This window comes from Pseudophryne corroboree, chromosome 1 (assembly GCF_028390025.1).
Source record: "Pseudophryne corroboree isolate aPseCor3 chromosome 1, aPseCor3.hap2, whole genome shotgun sequence".
Classification (NCBI taxonomy): domain Eukaryota; kingdom Metazoa; phylum Chordata; class Amphibia; order Anura; family Myobatrachidae; genus Pseudophryne; species Pseudophryne corroboree.
In genome coordinates, this window is record NC_086444.1 from 153,868,972 (window position 1) to 153,891,018 (window position 22,047).

The window sequence follows — 22,047 nt, forward strand, 5'->3', positions numbered from 1 at the left end:
GCTACAAATCCAGCGCGCAATAGACTGCTTAGAAGCAGGAGCACCCAGCTTGTTGGGTGCTGTACAGGATAAACAGCGAGTCAGTTTTTCTGACTCCAGCCGTCCTGGAAACATACATTTTCAGGGCCCTGACTACGTCCAGCAACTTGGAATCCTCCAAGTCCCTAGTAGCCGCAGGCACCACAATAGGTTGGTTCAAGTGAAAAGCTGAGACCACCTTCGGGAGAAACTGAGGGCGAGTCCTCAATTCTGCCCTATCCATCTGGAAAATCAGATAAGGGCTTTTACAAGACAAAGCCGCCAATTCTGAAACCCGCCTGGCCGAAGCCAGGGCCAACAGTATGACCACTTTCCACGTGAGATATTTTAATTCCACAGTCTTAAGTGGTTCGAACCAATGTGATTTCAGGAATGCCAAAACCACATTGAGATCCCAAGGTGGCACTGGGGGCACAAAAGGAGGCTGAATATGCAGAACTCCTTTGACAAAAGTCTGAACTTCAGGCAGTGAAGCCAGTTCTTTCTGGAAGAAAATCGACAGAGCCGAAATCTGGACCTTGATGGACCCCAATTTGAGGCCCAACGTCACCCCTGCTTGCAGGAAGTGTAGGAATCGACCCAGTTGAAATTCCTCCTTCGGGGCCTTCATGGCCTCACACCAAGCAACATATTTCCGCCAAATGCGGTGATAATGTCTTGCGGTGACATCCTTCCTGGCTTTGATCAGGGTAGGGATGACTTCCTCCGGAATACCCTTTCCCTTTAGGATCCGGTGTTCAACCGCCATGCCGTCAAACGCAGCCGCGGTAAGTCTTGGAACAGACAGGGTCCCTGCTGCAGCGGGTCTTGTCTGAGCGGCAGAGGCCAAGGGTCCTCTGCCAGCATCTCTTGAAGTTCCGGGTACCAAGCTCTTCTTGGCCAATCCGGAACCACGAGTATGGTTTTCACTCCTCGCATTCTTATTATTCTCAGTACCTTGGGTATGAGAGGTAGAGGAGGAAACACATAAACCGACTGGTTTATGTGTTTAAACACTCTTTTCTGGTCTGTGTCCAGAATCATTCCCAGGAACAGAAGACGTGTCGTCGGGACCAGCTGTGACTTTGGAATATTGAGAATCCAGTCGTGCTGTTGTAGCACTTCCCGAGAGAGGGTCATAGGGGGAGGAGCCAGTGCACACCAGATAGTCCTAAATCTTTCTTTAAAGTGCCCAGTCTCCTGCTGAGCCCGTCTATTCCCCATGGTCCTTACGGAGTCCCCAACATCCACTACGGACTACGAGAAATAGATTTACCGGTGAGTAAAATCTTATTTTCTTTATCATCCATTAGGGGTCACTGGAGTACTCTTGGGACGTACCAAAGCTTCCCCCTTGGGCGGGAGAGCTGTTTGGCACCTGTAACACTAGGCGGCCAAAGCTACATGCTGATGCCGCAAACGTATCAAACTTGTAAAAGTGCACAAACGTGTGCACTGATAACCATGTAGCCGCACGGCAAAGCTGCGTCGTAGAAGCCCCACGACCAGCTGCCCATGAAGTTCCCACAAAGTGTGGAATGAGCTATTACTGATGCAGGCGGCTGTAACCTAGCATGAAAGTAAGCCTGACATATGGTCAGTTTAATCCACCTGGACAAGGTCTGCTTGGAAGCTGGCCAACCCATCTTGGCAGCATCATAGAGAACAAATGTATCCGTTTTACGTACTGTAGACGTTCGGGCTACATAAACGCGTAGTGCGCGTACCACATCCAAAGTTCCTGAATCGTCTGATAACACAGGAACTACAATTGGTTGATTGATGTAAAAAGAGGACACTACCTTTGGCAAGAAAGCGGGATTCGTCCGAAATTCCGCTCAGTCATCATGAAACACCAAATACGGTGGCTTGCATGACAAGGCACCCAAATCTGAAACACGCCTTGCCGAAGCTAAGGCTAGGAGAAAAATTGTTTTCCAAGTGAGAAACCTAATATCCACTTGTTGTAAGGGTTCAAAATATGAAGACTGTAAAAAATCTAAAACCAGATTCAAGTCCCATGGCGCTGTAGGTGGTATGAATGGAGGCTGTACTCTGGCTCTTTTGCCATCTGTACACACCTTTCCTCAAACGTCTTTGAAAGTAAATTGGCAAGGCAGAGACCGGCACCTTTAGTGTAGATAAACGCAGTCCTCCATCCAACCCCGTCTGTAGAAATAACAAAAGACGGGATAACTTGAAAGATGATGTCGGAAACTTCCGAGCTTCACACCAACCTATATAGGCACGCCAAATTCTGTGATAATGAGCTGCCGTAACTGGCTTCCTAGCACGTAACATGGTTGGTATAACCAATTCTGGAATGCCCTCTCTTCTTAAGAGGGCGGTCTCAACAGCCACCCCGTCTAACGCAGCCGCGCTAAATCGGGATAAAGGAACGGACCCTGGTGTAACAGGTCCGGACGTAGTGGGAGCGGCCAAGGATCGTCTGCGAGTAGTCCGCGGAGATCCGAGAAACATGCTCTCCGAGGCCAATGTGGTGCCACTAGTATGACTGTGGCGGACTCTCGTTTGATCCGTTTTAGCAACAGAGGGAGCAGCGGAAACGGTGGAAACATACACGAGGCTCTACGGCCACGCGATTGTGAGAGCATCCACCGCCACTGCCTTTGGATCTCGCATTCTGGACACATACTGGGGCATTTTGTGATTGTGGCGAGATGCCATCAGGTCCACTTGTGGGTAACCCCACCTCTGGACCAACATGTGAAACACTTCTGGATTTAATGCCCATTCTCCTGGATGAAAATCCCGACGGCTAAGATAATCCGCCTCCCAGTTGTCCACTCCCGGAATGAACACTGCCGACAATATCACTTGGTGATGCTCGGCCCAATTGAGGATTCGAGCTACTTCCCGCATGGCCATGCGGCTTCTCGTTCCTCCTTGTTTGTTGATGTACGCGACCGCTGTCGCGTTGTCTGACTGCACCTGGACAGTCTGAGACCGGAGCAGGTGCACTGCTTGTCGTAGCGCATTGTAAATTGCCCAGAGTTCCAGGACATTTATAGACGGCAATCTTTGTGATCCGCCCAGAGACCCTGGAGCTGACAATTTTGAACCACAGCTCCCCAACCTCTGAGACTCTCGTCCGTCGTTAGAATTATCCAATTCCAGACGCCGAACCGTTTCCCTGCGGTTAGATTGTGTACTTTGAGCCACCAGAGTAGAGATACTCTGGCCCGTGGAGACAACCTCACCATATGGTGAATCTGCAGATGCGAGCACATCCAGTTGAAAAGGACATGAGTGAAATCTTCCGAACTGAAGCGCTTTGAAATCCGCCACCATTTTTCCTAACAGTCGAATGCACAAATGTACCGAGACTGTGCGTGGCTTGAGCACTAATTGTACCAGATGACGAATACTCTGTACCTTCTGTTCTGGTAGGTAAATTCTTTGATCCACCGTATCGAGAATCATTCCTAGGAATTGAAGTCGTTGAGACGGAATCAGATGTGATTTCTTGAAGTTGACAATCCAACATTGTATGTTAGCAACGCATGTTGGAGGAGCATCTGTTGAGACGGAGCTTTGATGAGTAGATCGTCCAAGTACGGAACTATTATCACTCCCAGGGATCTGAGATGAGCTATCATCACAGACATCACTTTGGTGAATACCCGAGGCGCTGACGAGAGGCCAAACGGTAGAGCCTGAAACTGGTAATGGTTTTGCCATACAGCAAAACGCAAGAACCTCTGATGAGGTGGCCAAATTGGAATGTGTAAGTACGCATCCTTGAGATCCAGCGCAATCATGAATTCCTGTGGCTCTAAACCTGCAATTACTGACCGCAGGGATTCCTCTTGAATCTGTAGTAAGTGACGTACTGATTGAGACCCTTTAAGTTCAATATTGGTCTGACCGAGCATCCGGCTTTGGTACTACAAAGAGACTGGAATAATAACCCTGACCTTGTTGGTGAACAGGGACCGGAATCAAAACTGCTGAATCCAGCAGAGATTGAATGGCAATTTGCAGAACCGCCTTCTTGTCTTCCGACACAGGCAGTCCTGCCTTGAAAAACCGCAGTGGTGGGAGACAGTCGAACTCTATTTTGTAACCTTTTAACACTAAATTGCGGATCCACCCATCTGTGGATGTCTGGAACCACGCCAAATGAAACGTCTGAAGGCGTGCTCCCACAACTGGAGATCCGAGATGGGTTGGGAGCCCGTAATGCCACTGGCTTGTCGGTGACCTTAGCATCCTGACGACTGGTGGTGGTTTGTTGAAAACCACGTACTCGACCTCGTCTACCAGGTGTGGTTGTTCCTCTACCACGGCCTCGAAAGGGCTGAGGTCTAAAGGATTTGAACGCTGGTCCAGAGTATTTCCGTCTAGGTACCGTTGGAGGCAATGGTAGGAAAACAGACTTCCCACCCGTGGCCTCATAAATCCATTTGTCTCATTCAGGACCAAACAACTTCTCGCCACCGTAAGGTAACGCTTCTATTCCTCTCTTGACCTCTGCCTCCGCCTGCCAAGAACGCAGCCAGAGTGCTCGTCGTGCCGTAACTAGTGACGATGAAAGGCGAGAACTGACCTGACAGACGTCAGTAGAAGCTGTGCAAAGATAATCCGCAGCTTCACAGATTTGATCAGTAAGAAGTACAAGGTGATCGTCCTGTAGGGAGGACTTGAGTTCCGTTATCAATACCATTAGCGCCTTAGTCACCCAAATGCCAACCAAACCAGGTCTAAGCATCACTCCTGCTGCTGTATACATGGACTTTAGCAGAGCTTCTAGTTTACGCTCTGAAGGGTCTTTAAGCGTAGTAGCAGTTGGTACTGGAATAGTTAATTTTTTAGTAAGTTTTGACACAGACGAATCCACCATAGGCGGATTCTCCCATGTAGATGTCACAGACTCTGGAAATGGGCAACTAGACTTAAATCGGCGAGGTATAGAAAACCGTTTATCCGGATTCTTCCGTGTTTCTATTAACCTCTTATTAAGAGATTCCGAAAATGGAAAACACTTTGGAGATCTGTGTCGTTTAGTAAATACCACCTCATCATTTGTCAGAGGCTCCTCAGTCTCTGTAAACTTCAGAGACTGACGCACCGCCCTGATGAGATTATCATGCTGTGAGCACAGAAAAAACACTGAGGTATTCTGGGAGTATGGAGGGGAGGAGAGTTACTAAATTTAAATATTCAGTGCCTTGTCCTGCTAAAGCTGTCCATATCCCAAGAGTACTCCAGTGGCCCCTAGTGGATGAACAAGAAAGTCTACCCCACGCCCTTCTGGAGCCAAGGGGTCATCTAAGTGGGCTATTTCTTCCTCACAATCCACTAATATTTTGGATAATTCTTCCGACTGGATGGGGAATATACTGATCCGTCACACACTGATACATTTCCTTCTGATGAGGAATATACAACCCAGGTTGACGTTCCTGACCTAGTGGAGGCTATCAAGCTGATTCTCCAAATTGATTATGACGTTGAGCCCCCTGCTACATCTAAGAAACCTGATAAGTTCAAACGTCAGAAGGTGCTAAAGTATTTTTACGACATTCTGATCTTCTAATTGACATACGTCAGGAATCCTGGTCATCTCCAGGAAAGAAGTTTTCCCTGTTTACAAAGATGCTAGCTCGTTATCCTATCCCTGCGGAGTTGAGTAACAAGTGGAAAACTCCACCGCTGGTGGACTCTCTCATGTCGCCCGTCTAGTGGTGTCATCTACTGTCACCTCACTGAAGGAACCGACGGATAAGTGTGTGGTGGGATGCCTGAAGTCTATTTACACTCTTACCGGTGCTGTGCATAGACCCACTATAGCTGCTTCTTGGGTGGCAAAAGGAATTGAAGCATGGGTTCAGGCAACTGAGGATGAGCTACCTCAGGATTTCTCTTACGTCCTAAAGGATGCTGGGGACTCCGTAAGGACCATGGGGTATAGACGGGCTCCGCAGGAGATAGGGCACCTAAAAATAACTTTTACTATGGGTGTGCACTGGCTCCTCCCTCTATGCCCCTCCTCCAGACCTCCGTTAGATCTTGTGCCCAGAGGAGAATGGGTGCACTGCAAAGAGCTCTCCAGAGTTTTCTGTTGAAAAATAATTTTGTTAGGTTTTTTATTTTCAGGGAGTCCTGTTGGCAACAGGCTCCCTGCATCATGGGACTGAGGGGAAAGAAGCAGGGCTGGCTTAACGGTTGGGCTCTGTTTCTAAGGCTACTGGACACCATTAGCTCCAGAGGGAGTCGGAACACAGGTCTCACCTGGGGTTCGTCCCGGAGCCGCGCCGCCGTCCTCACAGATGCCGAAGATAGAAGCCGGGTGAGTATGAGAAGGCAGAAGACATCAGATCTTCATGAGGTAAGGCGTGCAGCGGTAAGCTGCGCGCCACTGCTCCCATTCACACACACTGAGCAGCACTGAAAAGTGCAGGGTGCAGGGGGGGGGCGCCCTGGGCAGCAATAAACCTCACATTTGGGTACTGACAAGGTAGATTAGGCTGCTGGGCAGTAATTCTACGATCCCCCGCCATTTTCTATAAAAAAATCACCGGGAACGAAGCCCGCTGTCGGGTGGGCGGAGCTTGATCCCCAGCACTAACCAGCGCCATTTTCTCCACAGAAGCTGCATGAGAAAAACGCTGGCTCCCTGGTCTCTCCCCTGCTGAACATTCAGGCTGGAAAAAAGAGGAGGGGGGCATTTTGAGCGCAGTGAGTGGGAATCCGCGCTTTTATATATATATAAAATGACCAATCTGGTCATATTTTTCCAGTGTTATTAAGCGCTGGGTGTGTGCTGGCATACTCTCTCTCTGTCTCTCCTAAGGGCCTGGTTGGGGTTTTGTCCCCTTATAGGTTAATCCCTGTGTGTGTGGGGTGTCGGTACGTGGTGTCGACATGTCTGAAGCGGAAGGCTTTTCCAAGGAGGAGGTGGAGCAAATGAGTGGTGTGTCCCCGTCGGTTGTGCCGAATCAGGAATGGATGGACATGTGGCATATGTTGAATGCAAGTGTTGCATCCTTACATAAGAGGCTTGATAAGGCTGAATTAGGGGGGACATCAGGGGGTCAATCCTCAGATTGGACCGACTCACAGGGCCCGTCGGGGTCTCAAAAGCGTCCCTTAACACAAGACACTACTACCGACACGGACTCTGATTCCAGTGTCGACTATGACTAAGTGAAATTGCACCCTAGGGTGACAAAAAGCATTCAGTGTATGATTGTTGCAATAAGGGATGTGTTGCATATTGTGGATGAACCCTCAGTCCCCGACACAAGGGTGCACATGTTTAAGGGAAAGAAACAGATTATAAATTTTCCCACATCTCATGAACTAAATGATTTCTTTGAAAAAGCTTGGGAGACTCCGGAAAAGAGACCGCAGATACCCAAAAGAATTTATATGGCATACCCCTTCCCTAAACAGGACAGGGAGCGTTGGGAATCACCTCCCACTGTGGACAAGGCCCTGACGCGCTTGTCCAAGAAAGTGGCGCTACCGTCTCCTGACACAGCTGCCCTTAGGGACCCTGCAGATCGCAGGCAAGAGACTACCTTAAAGTGTATTTATTCTCTCACTGGAGCAGTTCATAGACAGACAATTGCGTCGGCATGGGTGTGTAGCGCGATTTCAGCTTGGACAGATGAGCTGACAGCTGATTTTGATAAGATGGATAAGGATACTATATTCTTAACTCTGGCCCATATTAAAGACGCAGTCTTATTTATGAGGGATGCTCAAAGGGACATTGGTTTGCTGGCTTCTAGGGCTAATGCCATGTCTATCTCTGCGAGAAGATCCTTATGGACTCGCCAATGGACGGGTGATGCAGATTCCAAAAAACATATGGAAGTTCTACCCTATAAGGGAGATGTATTGTTTGGGGATGGGCTGACGGACCTGGTTTCCACAGCTACAGCAGGTAAATCAAACTTTTTACCATTTATTCCCCAACAGCAAAAGAAAGTACCACCCTATCAGATGCAGTCCTTTCGGTCGCACAAGTCCAGAAGAGGTCGGGGATCCTCCTTCCTCGCCAGAGGTAAGGGCAGAGGCAAAAGAGCACCTGCTTCGGCAGGCGCCCAGGAACAAAAGTCCTCCCCGGCTACTCCAAAGCCCACAGCATGACGCTGGGGCTCCCCTGAGGGAGTCCGCACCGGTGGGGGCACGTCTTCGACTTTTCAGCCAGGCCTGGGTCAGCTCAGGCCTGAATCCTTGGGTGTTGGAAATAGTTTCCCAGGGTTACAAACTGGAATTCGAGGAGGTGCCCCCGCGCCGATTTTTCAAATCGGCCCTACCAGCTTCCACATCGGAACGGGATGTAGTCTTAGCTGCAATTCAAACGCTGTGTCTACAGCAAGTAATAATCAGGGTTCCCCTGAACCAGCAGGGAAGAGGTTACTGCTCAACCCTATTTGTGGTCCCGAAACCGGACGGTTCGGTCAGACCTATATTGAATCTGAAGTCCCTAAACCTGTACATAAAAAGATTCAAATTCAAAATGGAATCACTCAGAGCGATAATAGCCAATATGGAGGAGGGGGAGTTTATGGTGTCTCTGGACATAAAGGATGTGTACCTTCATGTCCCCATATATTCCCCCCCATCAGGAATACCTGAGATTCGCTGTACAGGATTGTCATTACCAATTTCAGACGTTGCCATTTGGGCTTTCCACGGCCCCGAGGATTTTCACCAAGATAATGGCGGAAATGATGGTGGTCCTGCGCAAGCATGGAGTCACAATTATCCCATACTTGGACGATCTCCTAATAAAAGCGAGATCCAGAGAGAAATTGCTGAGCAGTGTGGCGCTCTCTCTGAGAGTGCTCCAGCAACACGGTTGGATTCTAAATCTACCGAAGTCGCAGTTGATTCCGACAACTCGGCTAACGTTCCTAGGTATGATACTGGATACGGAACAAATGAAGGTCTTTCTCCCACTGGAGAAAGCTGAGGACATCCAGAACATGGTCAGAGACCTGCTAAAAACGAAAAGGGTGTCAGTTCACCAATGCACTCGATTTCTGGGGGAAATGGTGGCGGCCTACGAGGCCATTCCCTTCGGAAGGTTCCATGCAAGGACTTTTCAATGGGACCTTCTGGACAAGTGGTCCGGGTCCCATCTGCACTTACATCGGAAAATAACTCTGTCCCCAGGGGCCAGGGTGTCTCTCCTGTGGTGGTTGCAAAGTACTCACCTGCTGGAGGGTCGCAGGTTCTGAATTCAGGATTGGATCCTGGTTACCACGGACGCGAGCCTCCGAGGATGGGGAGCAGTCACACAAGGAAGACATTTTCAGGGACTGTGGTCAGACCAGGAGTCCTGTCTACACATCAATGTGTTGGAACTCAGGGCCATTTACATAGGCCTTCGACAAGCGGAGAGTCTTCTTCGAAACCTACCGGTTCTGATTCAGTCAGACAATGTCACAGCAGTGGCTCATGTGAACCGCCAAGGCGGGACAAGAAGCAGAGTCGCGATGGCCGAAGCCACCAGGATTCTTTGCTGGGCGGAAAATCACGTAAGCGCTCTGTCGGCTGTCTTCATTCCGGGAGTGGACAACTGGGAAGCAGACTTCCTCAGCAGACACGATCTCCATCCAGGAGAGTGGGGACTTCATCAAGAAGTCTTTGCAGACGTAACGCGTCATTGGGGAACTCCTCAAATAGACATGATGGCGTCACGCCTCAACAAAAAGCTTCGGAAGTATTGTGCCAGGTCTCGAGACCCTCACCAGAGCGTCTACTGCTACTGCCTAACACCGTGGGTGTTCAAATCGGTCTACGTGTTTCCTCCTCTTCCTCTCATCACAAAAGTGTTGAGGATCATAAGACGAAGAAGAGTACAGACGATACTCGTTGTCCCAGACTGGCCTCGAAGGGCCTGGTACTCGGATCTACAAGAGATGCTCACAGGAGATCCCTGGCCTCTTCCTCTGAGGGAAGACCTGTTGCAACAGGGGCCCTGTGTATTTCAAGACTTACCGCGGTTACGTTTGACGGCATGGCGGTTGAATGCCGAATCCTAGCGAAAAAGGGGATTCCGGAAGAGGTCATCCCTACTTTAATAAAGGCTAGGAAGGAGGTGACGGTAAAACATTATCACCGTATCTGGCAAAAGTATGTGTCTTGGTGTGAGACCAAGAATGCACCTACGGAAGATTTTCATCTGGGTCGTTTTCTCCACTTCCTACAGATAGGAGTGGATATGGGCCTGAAATTAGGCTCTGTTAAGGTACAGATTTCGGCCCTCAAGATTTTCTTTCAGAAGGAATTGGCTTCTCTTCCAGAAGTCCAGACGTTTGTAAAGGGAGTGCTGCACATCCAGCCCCCTTTTGCGCCTCCAGTGGCACCATGGGACCTGAACGTGGTGTTGCAGTTCCTAAAATCACACTGGTTTGAACCGCTTAACAAGGTTGAGTTGAAATTTCTTACCTGGAAGGTTTTCATGTTGTTGGCCTTAGCATCAGCAAGGCGAGTGTCAGAATTGGCGGCTTTGTCACACAAGAGCCCCTACTTGAGTTTTCATGTGGATTGAGCTGAATTGAGGACATGTCCGCAATTTTTGCCTAAAGTGGTTTCTTCATTCCATATGAATCAACCTATTGTGGTGCCTGTGGCTACAAGTGACCTGGAGGATTCCAGATCCCTGGACGTAGTCCGGGCCTTAAAGATTTATGTAGCCAGGACGGCTAGAATTAGGAAAACAGAGGCTCTGTTTGTCCTGTATGCTGCTAATAAGATTGGCGCACCTGCTTCGAAGCAGACTTTGCTCGCTGGATCTGTAATACGATTCAGCAGGCTCATTCTACGGCTGGATTGCCGGTACCAAATTCGGTTAAGGCCCATTCCACTAGGAAGGTGGGTTCTTCTTGGGCGGCTGCCCGAGGCGTCTCGGCATTACAGCTTTGCCGAGCGGCGACTTGGTCGGGGTCAAACACTTTTGCTAAATTCTACATGATACCCTGGCTGATGAGGACCTAGCGTTTGCTCAGTCGGTGCTGCAGAGTCATACGCACTCTCCCGCCCGATTGGATGCTTTGGTATAAACCCCATGGTCCTTACGGAGTCCCCAGCATCCTCTAGCATCCTCTAGGACGTAAGAGAAAATAAGATTTTAAACCTACCGGTAAATCTATTTCTCCTAGTCCGTAGCGGATGCTGGGCGCCCTTCCCAGTGCGGAAACTCTGCAAGACTTGTATATAGTTGTTGCTTACATAAGGGTTCTGTTACAGTTGGAATCGGTCTTGGACCGTTACTGTTATTGTTCATACGGTTAACTGGTTATGTATGATCCAGGTTACATGGTATGATTGGTGTGGGCTGGTATGAATCTTGCCCTTGGATTTCTAAATCCTGCCTTGTATTGTCCATCTCCTCTGGGCACAGTTCTCTAACTGAGGTCTGGAGGAGGGGCATAGAGGGAGGAGCCAGTGCACACCCATAGTAAAAGTTATTTTTAGGTGCCCTATCTCCTGCGGAGCCCGTCTATACCCCATGGTCCTTACGGAGTCCCCAGCATCCTCTACGGACTAGGAGAAATAGATTTACCGGTAGGTTTAAAATCTTATTTTTTCTGACACTGCCAGACAATATCTGTCGTATATTACCACAGCCTCCCACTATATTCAGGAGGTGGCCTCTGACGCAGGGGTCATAGCGGCCAAGGCATCTACTACTCTATCCTGGCGCGCTGGATTCTGTGGTTGAGGTCCTGGAAAGTGGACCTGGACTCCAAAAAGACCTTGGAGGTGCTCCCTTTTAAGGGAGACATCCTATTTGGGGAGGATCTAAACAAGATTGTGACTGACTTGGGAGAAACGCAGTCTTGGCTGTCGCCAAGTACTAATCCTTCTGCTCCGAAGGCTAAGAGTACCACTTTTCGTTCCTTTTGACCTCCAGGTAAAGCAAAAGGTCAGGTGTTCCCAAGACAGGCTCGTACTTCCAAATCCACTATGCCCAAATCTAAACAATCTTGGGCCGCCCGTCAGCCTGCTGCATGACGGGGCGGGCCTCCCTCTGGGGGACCCCATGGTGGGAGGCCGACTTCTGCAATTCTCCCAGGCCTGGTTACAGACCACTTCAGACGCCTGAGTGCGGGAAGTCTTACGGGTACGTAATCTCTTTCAAGAGACATCCCCCTCGCCAGTTCTGTTCAATGGTTATCCCCTTGAATCCGTTGAAAGTGCAAGCTCTACACCTGGTTGTGCAATCCCTCCTGGAAACGGGAGTAGTAGTGCCGGTACCTCTGTCCCAGAGAGGCAGGGGCTACTATTCGACCCTGTTTCTAGTTCCGAAACCAAATGGGTCTTTCCGGCCTATCCTCAACCTCAAATCATTAAACAAGTTTGTTAGTGTCCAAATTCCGTATGGAAACCCTGCGCTCTATTGTGCTGGCCATGGAACCCGAGGACTATATGGTATCCCTGGACATACAGGATGCTTACCTGCACATACCTATTGCCATTTCACATCAGCAATATCTGTGGTTTTCTATTGGCAACCTTCATTTCCAATTCCAGGCTCTGCCATTTGGACTGGCCACAGCACCTCAGATTTTCACCAAAGTCATGGCCGTGATGATGGCTTTCCTCCATCGTCAGGGAATCCGGATCCTGCCGTATCTGGACAACTTGCTGATTCTGGCGAATGCCCAAGATGTCCTGCTCCGTCAACTGGAGAAGTCAGTCCAATTCCTAAAAGCCCACAGGTGGTTCTTTAGTCGGAAGAAGTCCTCGCTGGTCTCTGCTTGGAGCATGGTGCACCTGGGGGCACTACTGGACACACACAGCCAAAGACTGTTTCTGTCTCCGGAGAAGGTCCAGGAAATTTCAGGACAAGATCAGATACTTCCTCTCTCGCCCGAGAGTGTCGATACACTCAGCAATGCAAGTACTAGGCCTCTTGGTGTCTGCCTTTGACATGGTAGAGAACGCTCAATTTCATTCCCGCCCTCTGCAGAAGATAATCCTTGCCAGATGGGATGGATTGCCCCATCAGATCAGGTCTCAAATGATTTTCTTAAATCCGGAGGTACGTCGGTCACTGAGCTGCTGGCTACAGGACCGACAGTTAAGCAGGGGCCGTCCTTCAACTGGGTCCTACTGACAATGGACGGCAGTCTGCGGGGTTGGGTCGCGGTGTTGGAACAACACTCACTCCAGGGTCGGTGGACACTGCGGGCAGTGTTCAATGCGTTGACACTTGCCCTGCCTCTGATACAGAACAAGCCTGTTCAAGTACTTTCAGACAACGCCACCACAGTGGTGTACATAAATCCTCAAGGCGGCACTCGAAGCCGCATGGCAATGATGGAGTGTCAAAAATCCTTCAATGGGTGGAACGCCATCTGCCAGCGATATCGGCAGTGTTCATTCCAGGAGTCCTCAACTGGGAAGCGGATTTCCTCAGTTGTCAGGACGTTCACGCCGGAGAGTGGAGTCATCATCCGGAAGTCTTTCAACTCCTAGTGGACAAGTGGGGCCTACCAGATGTAGACCTGATGGCGTCTCGACACAATCACAAGGTTCCGGTCTTCGGAGCAAGGAAAAGGGATCCTCAAGCAGCGTTCGTTGACGCACTGGTAATTCCATGGAACTTTCGGCTGCCATACGTGTTCCCTCCAGTGTCACTCCTGCCCAGGGTAATACAGTAGTTCAAGCAAGGAGGAGGTTTGGTTTCTGAGAAAAATTGCGTCTCTTCCTGACGTTCACACTTTCACTCGGGGTGTTTACGGTTTCAGCCTCCCTATGTCCCTCCTGTGGCTTCATGGGATCTGTCTGTTCTAAATACCCTACTAGAGTCTCCATTTGAACCTCTTGAGTCTGTGGACAAATTCCTTACTCTTAAGGTCGTTTTTCTGTTGGCTATTTCCTCTGCTAGGAGGGTGTCGGACTTAGACGTTTTGTCCTGTCGTCCACCCTTTCTGATTTTTCACCGTGACTGGGCAGTTCTTCGAACTCGCCCAGGTTATTTGCCTACGGTGGTATCATTTTTTCACCTTAACCAGGAGATTGTGGTTCCGGCCTTCTTCTCTTCTGGTTTGTCCTCCAAAGAGCGATCTTTGGATGTGGTACGGGCTCTCCGTATTGATGTGGAAAGGACTACCTCGATGAGGTGGTCAGATTCCCTTTTTGTACTTTTTGTTTTTCACAAACGTGGCTGGCCTGCGAATAAGCAAACCTTTGATTAGAATGGTCAAGAAAAAATAATCAGACACCCAAGGCGCAAAGCACACTTGTGCAGCCGCTTGGAGAACGATGCACCAAGCGGGTATAGCTTAGAGGATAGGTATTGCAAACTATAACATCTTACTGGCATGCTGTTTTCAGCCGACGGCTGTTATACACAAATCCAACCTCAAGCATCAACCCACGGTGTACAAAGTCAGCACTCGATGGCTAAGTTAGTTTGCAATACCTATCCTCTAAGCCAGGCATGTCCAAACTGCAGCCCTCCAGCTGTTGAGAAACTACACATCCCAGCATGCCCTGATACAGCTTTAGCATTCTCTGATAGCAAAACTGTGTCAGGGCATGCTGGGATTTGTAGTTTCACAACAGCTGGAGGGCCGCAGTTTGGACATGCCTGCTCTAAGCTATACCCGCTTGGTGCATTGTTCTCACATTGTACATAGGTGGTCATTCCGAGTTGTTCGCTCGCTAGCTGTTTTTAGCAGCCGTGCAAACGCTATGCCGCCTCCCACTGGGGGTGTATTAGCTTAGCAGAAGTGCGAACGTAAAGATCGCAGAGCGGCGTCAAACTTTTTATTTTTGTGCAGTTTTAGAGTAGCTCAATACCTACTCAGCGCTTGCGATCACTTCAGATTGTTCAGTTCCTGTTTTAATGTCACGAACACGTCCTGCGTTCGCCCAGCCACGCCTGCGTTTTTCCAAACACTCCCTGAAAACGGTCAGTTGACACCCAGAAACACCCTATTCCTGTCAATCACTCTACGGCCAGCAGTGCGACTGAAAAACTTTGCTAGACCTTGTGTGAAACTACATCGTTCGTTGCAATTGTACGACGTGCGTGCACATTGCGCCGCATATGCATGCGCAGAAGTGCCGTTTTTTTGCCTCATCGCACAGAGAACGATTGCAGCTAGTGAACAACTCGGAATGACCCCCATAGTGTTTTAATAAAGGTTTTTATTTTATTGACCCAGTCTGTATATGGAGGAGGGGCTGCGGGACTTTACCCCATAAAGATACCCAGATGCGAGTCTTCTCACCTGGCTACGAGTGAGTATGGTACGCACCTTTATGTGTGGGCATCCATTAAAGATACCTTTATGGGTGGAGTCTCAAATAATACATTGCGAGTTCGGTACGCATTGGACATATGCATATATTGAGACTGGATTGACAAGCATTTATCATTTTGATATCAAGAACGTATTACACTATTTTGTTGCGTTTTTTGTTTTTCTTCTATATACGTTGTGATCATCTATGAGACTACTGGGACGTGTGAACCGTTACTGGAAGAAAGCCACATGAATTATGTGAATTCCATATGGACCTTAAGTATATATGACTGTGTGAACAGCACTGAGCGCCATTTTACTTGGGTACTTTGTGTTTCTGTTTGGATTAGAATGGTGATTGCACAAGCTTATGCGCAGGCTGGCCTCCCAGCTCCTGCTGCTATCAAGGCCCATTCTACTCGGTCTGTTGGACCTTCTTGGGCGGCCCGCCGTGGCACGTCCGCAGAACAATTGTGCAAGGCGGCTACGTGGTCCTCGGTGAACACGTTTATTAGGTTCTATGCCTTTGATACTTCCGCATCCCAGGATGCTTCCTTTGGACGCCGGGTTCTTGTGCCAGCTACAGTGCGTCCCCTTCAATGAGGAACTGCTTTAGGACATCCCCGATGTTATTCCGTGTGGAATACCACTGTACCCCACTGCAGAAAAGGAGATTTATGGTAGACTTACCATTGTTAAATCTCTTTCTGCGAGGTACACTGGATTCCACAGGACGCCCACCCTGACGCACTTAGCTTCTTTGGGTTTGTATGGCATTAGCCGCTAGTCCCTTCTCCTGTCGTGAGAATTTGGTTCTATGTGACTAACATCTACAGTCCTTACCTGCTACTGCTTTGGACTGGTTAACAAAACTGAGCTCCAGTGCCTTGAGGTGGGGCTATAGAGGAGGTGGTGCAGTGCATCCTGTGAACAGTCAAAACTTTAGCCTGTTGGTGCCTTGGATCAAGATCCAACTCTACACCCTGATGTTATTCCATGTGGAATCCAGTGTACCTCGTAGAAAGAGATTTAACAATATGTAATAGATAATTGTATCTATTGTATAAAACAATGTGCATTTCTCTTACGTCCTAGAGGATGCTGGGGACTCTGTAAGGACCATGGGGATAGACGGGCTCCGCAGGAGACATGGGCACTTTAAGAAAGACTTTAGGTATGGGTGTGCACTGGCTCCTCCCTCTATGCCCCTCCTCCAGACCTCAGTTTACTACTGTGCCCAGAGGAGACTGGGTGCATTACAGGGAGCTCTCCTGAGTTTCCTGAAAGAAAGTATTTTGTTAGGTTTTTTATTTTCAGGGAGCCTGCTGGCAACAGACTCCCTGCATCGTGGGACTGAGGAGAGAGAAGCAGACCTACTTCTGTGAGTTTCAAGGCTCTGCTTCTTAGGCTACTGGACACCATTAGCTCCAGAGGGAGTCGGAACACAGGTCTCACCCTGGAGTTCGTCCCGGAGCTGCGCCGCCGTCCTCCTCACAGAGCCGGAAGAAAGAAGTCGGGTGAGTATGAGAAGAAAGAAGACTTCAGAGGCGGCAGAAGACTTCAGATCTTCACTGAGGTAACGCACAGCAGTTAAGCTGTGCGCCATTGCTCCCACACAGCACACACAAACGGCAGTCACTGTAAGGGTGCAGGGCGCAGGGGGGGCGCCCTGGGCAGCAATATAACCTAATTTTCTAGCAAAAGTAGATATATACAGCTAGGCACTGTATATATAAAGAGCCCCTGCCAGTTTTTTATATATTTTAGCGGGACAGAAGCCCGCCGCTGAGGGGGCGGGGTTTCTTCCTCAGCACTCACCAGCGCCATTTTCTCCACAGCACAGCGCTGAGAGGAAGCTCCCCGGACTCTCCCCTGCTTATCCACAGTGAAAGAGGGTTTTAAAGAAGGGGGGGGCACATAATTTGGCGCAAAAATAAAGATTACAGCGCTATCTGGGTAAACATATTGTGTGTTTTTTTTCCTGGGTCATATAGCGCTGGGTGTGTGCTGGCATACTCTCTCTGTCTCTCCAAAGGGCCTTGTGGGGGAACTGTCTTCAGATAAGAGGATTCCCTGAGTGTGTGGTGTGTCGGTACGCGTGTGTCGGCATGTCTGAGGTAAAAGGCTCTCATAGGGAGGAGGTGGAGTTAATGACTGTGGTGTCTCTGTCGGCAACACCGACACCTGACTGGTTGGATATGTGGAATGTTTTAGTGCTAATGTAAATTTATTGCACTGAGTCTAGGGAATGTACAGGCGTCAAACCCTGCCTTTCCCCTATGTCACAGGGACCTCCGGGGTCTCAAAAGTGCCCACTATCCAAAATAGTAGACACTGACGCCGACACGGATTCTGACTCCAGTGTCGACCACGATGATGCAAAGTTACAGCCAGAATTGGCAAATTGATTACAATAATCATATATTGAATACTAAGATGTTTTGCATATCACAGAGAAACCCCCTGTCCCTGACACGAGGGTACACATGTATAGGGTAAAGGAACCTGAGGTAACCTTTCCCTAATCTCATGAACGAGTTATTGAAAAGGCTTGGGAATCTCCAGTCAAGAGACTGCAGATTCCCAAAAGGATTCTTAGGGTGTATCCTTTCCCGACTAAGGACAGGATACGGTGAGAATCTTCCCCAAGGGGGGGAAAAAGCGTGGACACGCTTATCCAAAAGAGTAAGCTGCCATCCCAAGATATGGCTACCCTCAGGGATCCTGCTGATCGCAAACAGCAGGCTACCTTAAAGTCCATTTACACACATTCTAGTACCTTACTCAGACCAGCAATAGTGTCGGCTGGAGTTTGTAGCGCTGTAGCAGCGTGGATAGGTACCTTATCGACGGAAATTGATACCCTGGATAAGGGTACCATTTTATTGACCCGGGGTCATATTAACGATGCTGTCTTATGTATGAGAGATGCTCAAAGAGACATTGGCCTACTGGGTTCTAGAATCAACGCTAAGTCGATTTCTGCTAGACGAGTCCTATGGACCCGGCAATGGACAGGTGATGCCGACTCAAAGAGGCATATGGAGGTTTTACCTTACAAGGGTGAGGAATTGTTTGGGGAAGGTCTCTCGGACCTGGTCTCCACAGCTACAGCTGGTAAATCAAAATGTTTGCCTTATATTCCCTCACAGCCTAAGAAAGCACCACATGATCAAATGCAGTCCTTTCGGTCACAAGAAACAAGAGAGTACGAGGTGCGTTCTTTCTTGCCAGAGGTAAGGGCAGAGGGAAAAAGCTGCACAACACAGCTAGTTCCCAGGAACAGAAGTCCTCCCCGGCCTCTACAAAATCCACCGCATGACGCTGGGGCTCCGATACGGGAGTCCGCCCCAGTGGGGGCACGTCTTCGACTTTTCAGCCACATCTGGGTTCACTCACAGGTGGATCCCTGGGCAATAGAAGTTGTTTCTCAGGGTTACAAGCTGGAATTCGAAGAGGTGCCTCCTCGCCGGTTTTTCAAATCGGCCCTGCTGACTTCTTCCCCAGAAAGGGAGATAGTGGTAAATGCAATTCACAAATTGTATCTTCAACAGGTGGTGGTCAAGGTTCCCCTACTTCAACAAGGGAGGGGATATTACTCAACCCTGTTTGTAGTCCCGAAACCGGACGGTTCGGTCAGACCCATTTTAAATTTAAAATCCCTGAACCTATACTTGAAAAGGTTCAAGTTCAAGATGGAATTGCTTAGGGCGGTCATCGCCAGCCTGGAATGGGGGATTTTATGGTATCTCTGGACATAAAGGATGCGTACCTTCATGTTCCCATATATCCACCTCATCAGGCGTACCTGAGATTTGCGGTACAGGATTGTCATTACCAATTTCAGACGTTGCCGTTTGGGCTTTCCACGGCCCCGAGAATTTTCACCAAGGTAATGGCGGAAATGATGGTGCTCCTGCGCAAGCAGGGTGTCACAATTATCCCATACTTGGACGATCTCCTCATAAAAGCGAGATCACGAGAGCAGTTACTGAACAGCGTGTCACTTTCACTGAAGGTGTTACAGCAACACGGCTGGATTCTCAATATCCTGAAGTCGCAGCTGGTTCCTACGACTCGTCTGATCTTCTTGGGCATGATTCTGTATACGGACCAGAAAAGGGTTTATCTTCCAACGGAAAAGGCTCAAGAACTCATGACTCTGGTCAGGAACCTATTGAAACCAAAACAGGTGTCAGTGCATCACTGCACTCGAGTCCTGGGAAAGATGGTGGCATCTTACGAGGCCATTCCATTCGGCAGGTTCCATGCGAGGACCTTCCAATGGGACCTACTGGAAAAGTGGTCTGGGTCACATCTACAGATGCATCAGTTGATCACACTGTCCCTCAGGGCCAGGGTATCTCTCCGGTGGTGGCTGCAGAGTGCTCACCTTCTAGAGGGCCGCAGGTTTGGCATTCAGGACTGGGTTCTGGTGTCCACGGACGCGAGCCTCCGAGGTTGGGGAGCAGTTACACAAGGAAGAAACTTCCAGGGTCTTTGGTCAAGTCAAGAGACTTGTTTTCACATCAACGTCCTGGAGCTGAGGGCCATATACAATGCCCTTCGTCAAGCGGAGACCTTGCTTCACGACTTACCAGTTCTGATCCAGTCAGTCAACATCACCGCAGTGGCTCATGTAGACCGCCGGGGCGGCACAAGGAGCAGAATGGCAATGGCGTAAGCCACCAGGATTCTTCGCTGGGCGGAAAATCATGTAAGCGCACTGTCAGCAGTGTTCATTCCGGGAGTGGACAACTGGGAAGCAGATTTCCTCAGCAGACACGACCTGTATCCAGGAGAGTGGGGACTTCATAAGGAAGTCTTCGCACAGATTGCAAGTCAGTGGGGACTGCCCAGATAGACATGATGGCGTCCCGCCTCAACAAAAAGCTGTAGAGGTATTGCGCCAGGTCAAGAGACCCTCAGGCGGTAGCTGGGGACGCCCTAGTGACACCGTGGGTGTTCCAGTCGGTCTATGTGTTTCCTCCTCTTCCTCTCATCCCAAAGGTGTTGAGAATAATAAGAAAAGAGGAGTAAAGACAATTCTCATTGTTCCAGATTGGACACGAAGGGCCTGGTATCCGGATCTGCAGGAGATGCTCACAGAAGATCCGTGGCCTCTTCCTCTATGACAGGACCTGTTGCAACAGGGGCCCTGTCTGTTCCAAGACTTACCGCGGCTGCGTTTGACGGCATGGCGGTTGAACGCCGGATCCTAGCGGAAAAGGGCATTCCGGATGAGGTCATTCCTACTCTGATAAAGGCTAGGAAGGACGTGACAGCTAAACATTATCACCGTATATGGCGAAAATATGTTTCTTGGTGTGAGGCCAGGAATGCTCCTATGGAAGAATTCCATCTGGGCCGTTTCCTTCACTTCCTACAAACTGGTGTGAATTTGGGCCTAAAATTAGGCTCCATTAATGTTCAGATTTCGGCCTTATCCATTTTCTTTCAAAAAGAATTGGCTTCTCTCCCAGAAGTACAGACTTTTGTGAAGGGAGTGCTGCATATTCAGCCTCCTTTTGTATCTCCGGTGGTGCCTTGGGACCTTAACGTAGTGTTGAGTTTCCTTAAGTCGCACTGGTTTGAACCACTTAAAACAGTGGAGTTAAAATATCTCACTTGGAAAGTGGTCATGTTGTTAGCCTTGGCTTCGGCTAGGCGAGTGTCGGAATTGGCGGCTTTGTCTCATAAAAGCCCCTATCTAGTTTTCCATATGGATAGAGCGGAATTGCGGACCCGTCCTCAATTTTTGCCTAAGGTGGTGTCGTCTTTTCATATGAACCAACCTATTGTGGTGCCTGTGGCTACACGAGACTTGGAGGATTCCGAGTCCCTTTATGTGGTCAGGGCTTAGAAAATTTACGTGGCCAGAACGGCTAGAGTCAGAAAAACAGAAGCACTGTTTGAAGCAGGAGCGCCAACCTTGTTGGCTGCATACAGGACAAAGCAGACTATTGCTCGCTGGATCTGTAACACGATTCAGCAGGCACATGCGACGGCTGGATTGCCGTTACCAAAATCGGTCAAGGCCCATTCCTCTAGGAAGGTGGGCTTGTCTTGGGCGACTGCCCGAGGGGTCTTGGCACTACGGTTGTGCCGAGCTGCTACTTGGTCGGGTTCAAACACATTTGCAAAGTTCTATAAGTTTGATACCCTGGCTGAGGAGGACCTCCTGTTTGCTCAATCGGTGCTGCAGAGTCATCCGCACTCTCCCGCCCGTTTGGGAGCTTTGGTATAATCCCCATGGTCCTTACGGAGTCCCCAGCATCCTCTAGGACGTAAGAGAAAATAAGATTTTAAACCTGCCGGTAAATCTTTTTCTCGTAGTCCGTAGAGGATGCTGGGCGCCCGTCCCAAGTGCAGACTACTTCTGCAAGACTTGTATATAGGCCCTCATTCCGAGTTGTTCGCTCGGTATTTTTCATCGCATCGCAATGAAAATCCGCTTAGTACGCATGCGCAATGTTCGCACTGCGACTGCGCCAAGTAACTTTGCTATGTAGAAAGTAGTTTTACTCACGGCTTTTTCATCGCTCCGGCGATCGTAATGTGATTGACAGGAAATGGGTGTTACTGGGCGGAAACACGGCGTTTCAGGGGCGTGTGGCTGAAAACGCTACCGTTTCCGGAAAAAACGCAGGAGTGGCCGGAGAAACGGTGGGAGTGCCTGGGCGAACGCTGGGTGTGTTTGTGACGTCAACCAGGAACGACAAGCACTGAACTGATCGCACAGGCAGAGTAAGTCTGAAGCTACTCTGAAACTGCTAAGTAGTTA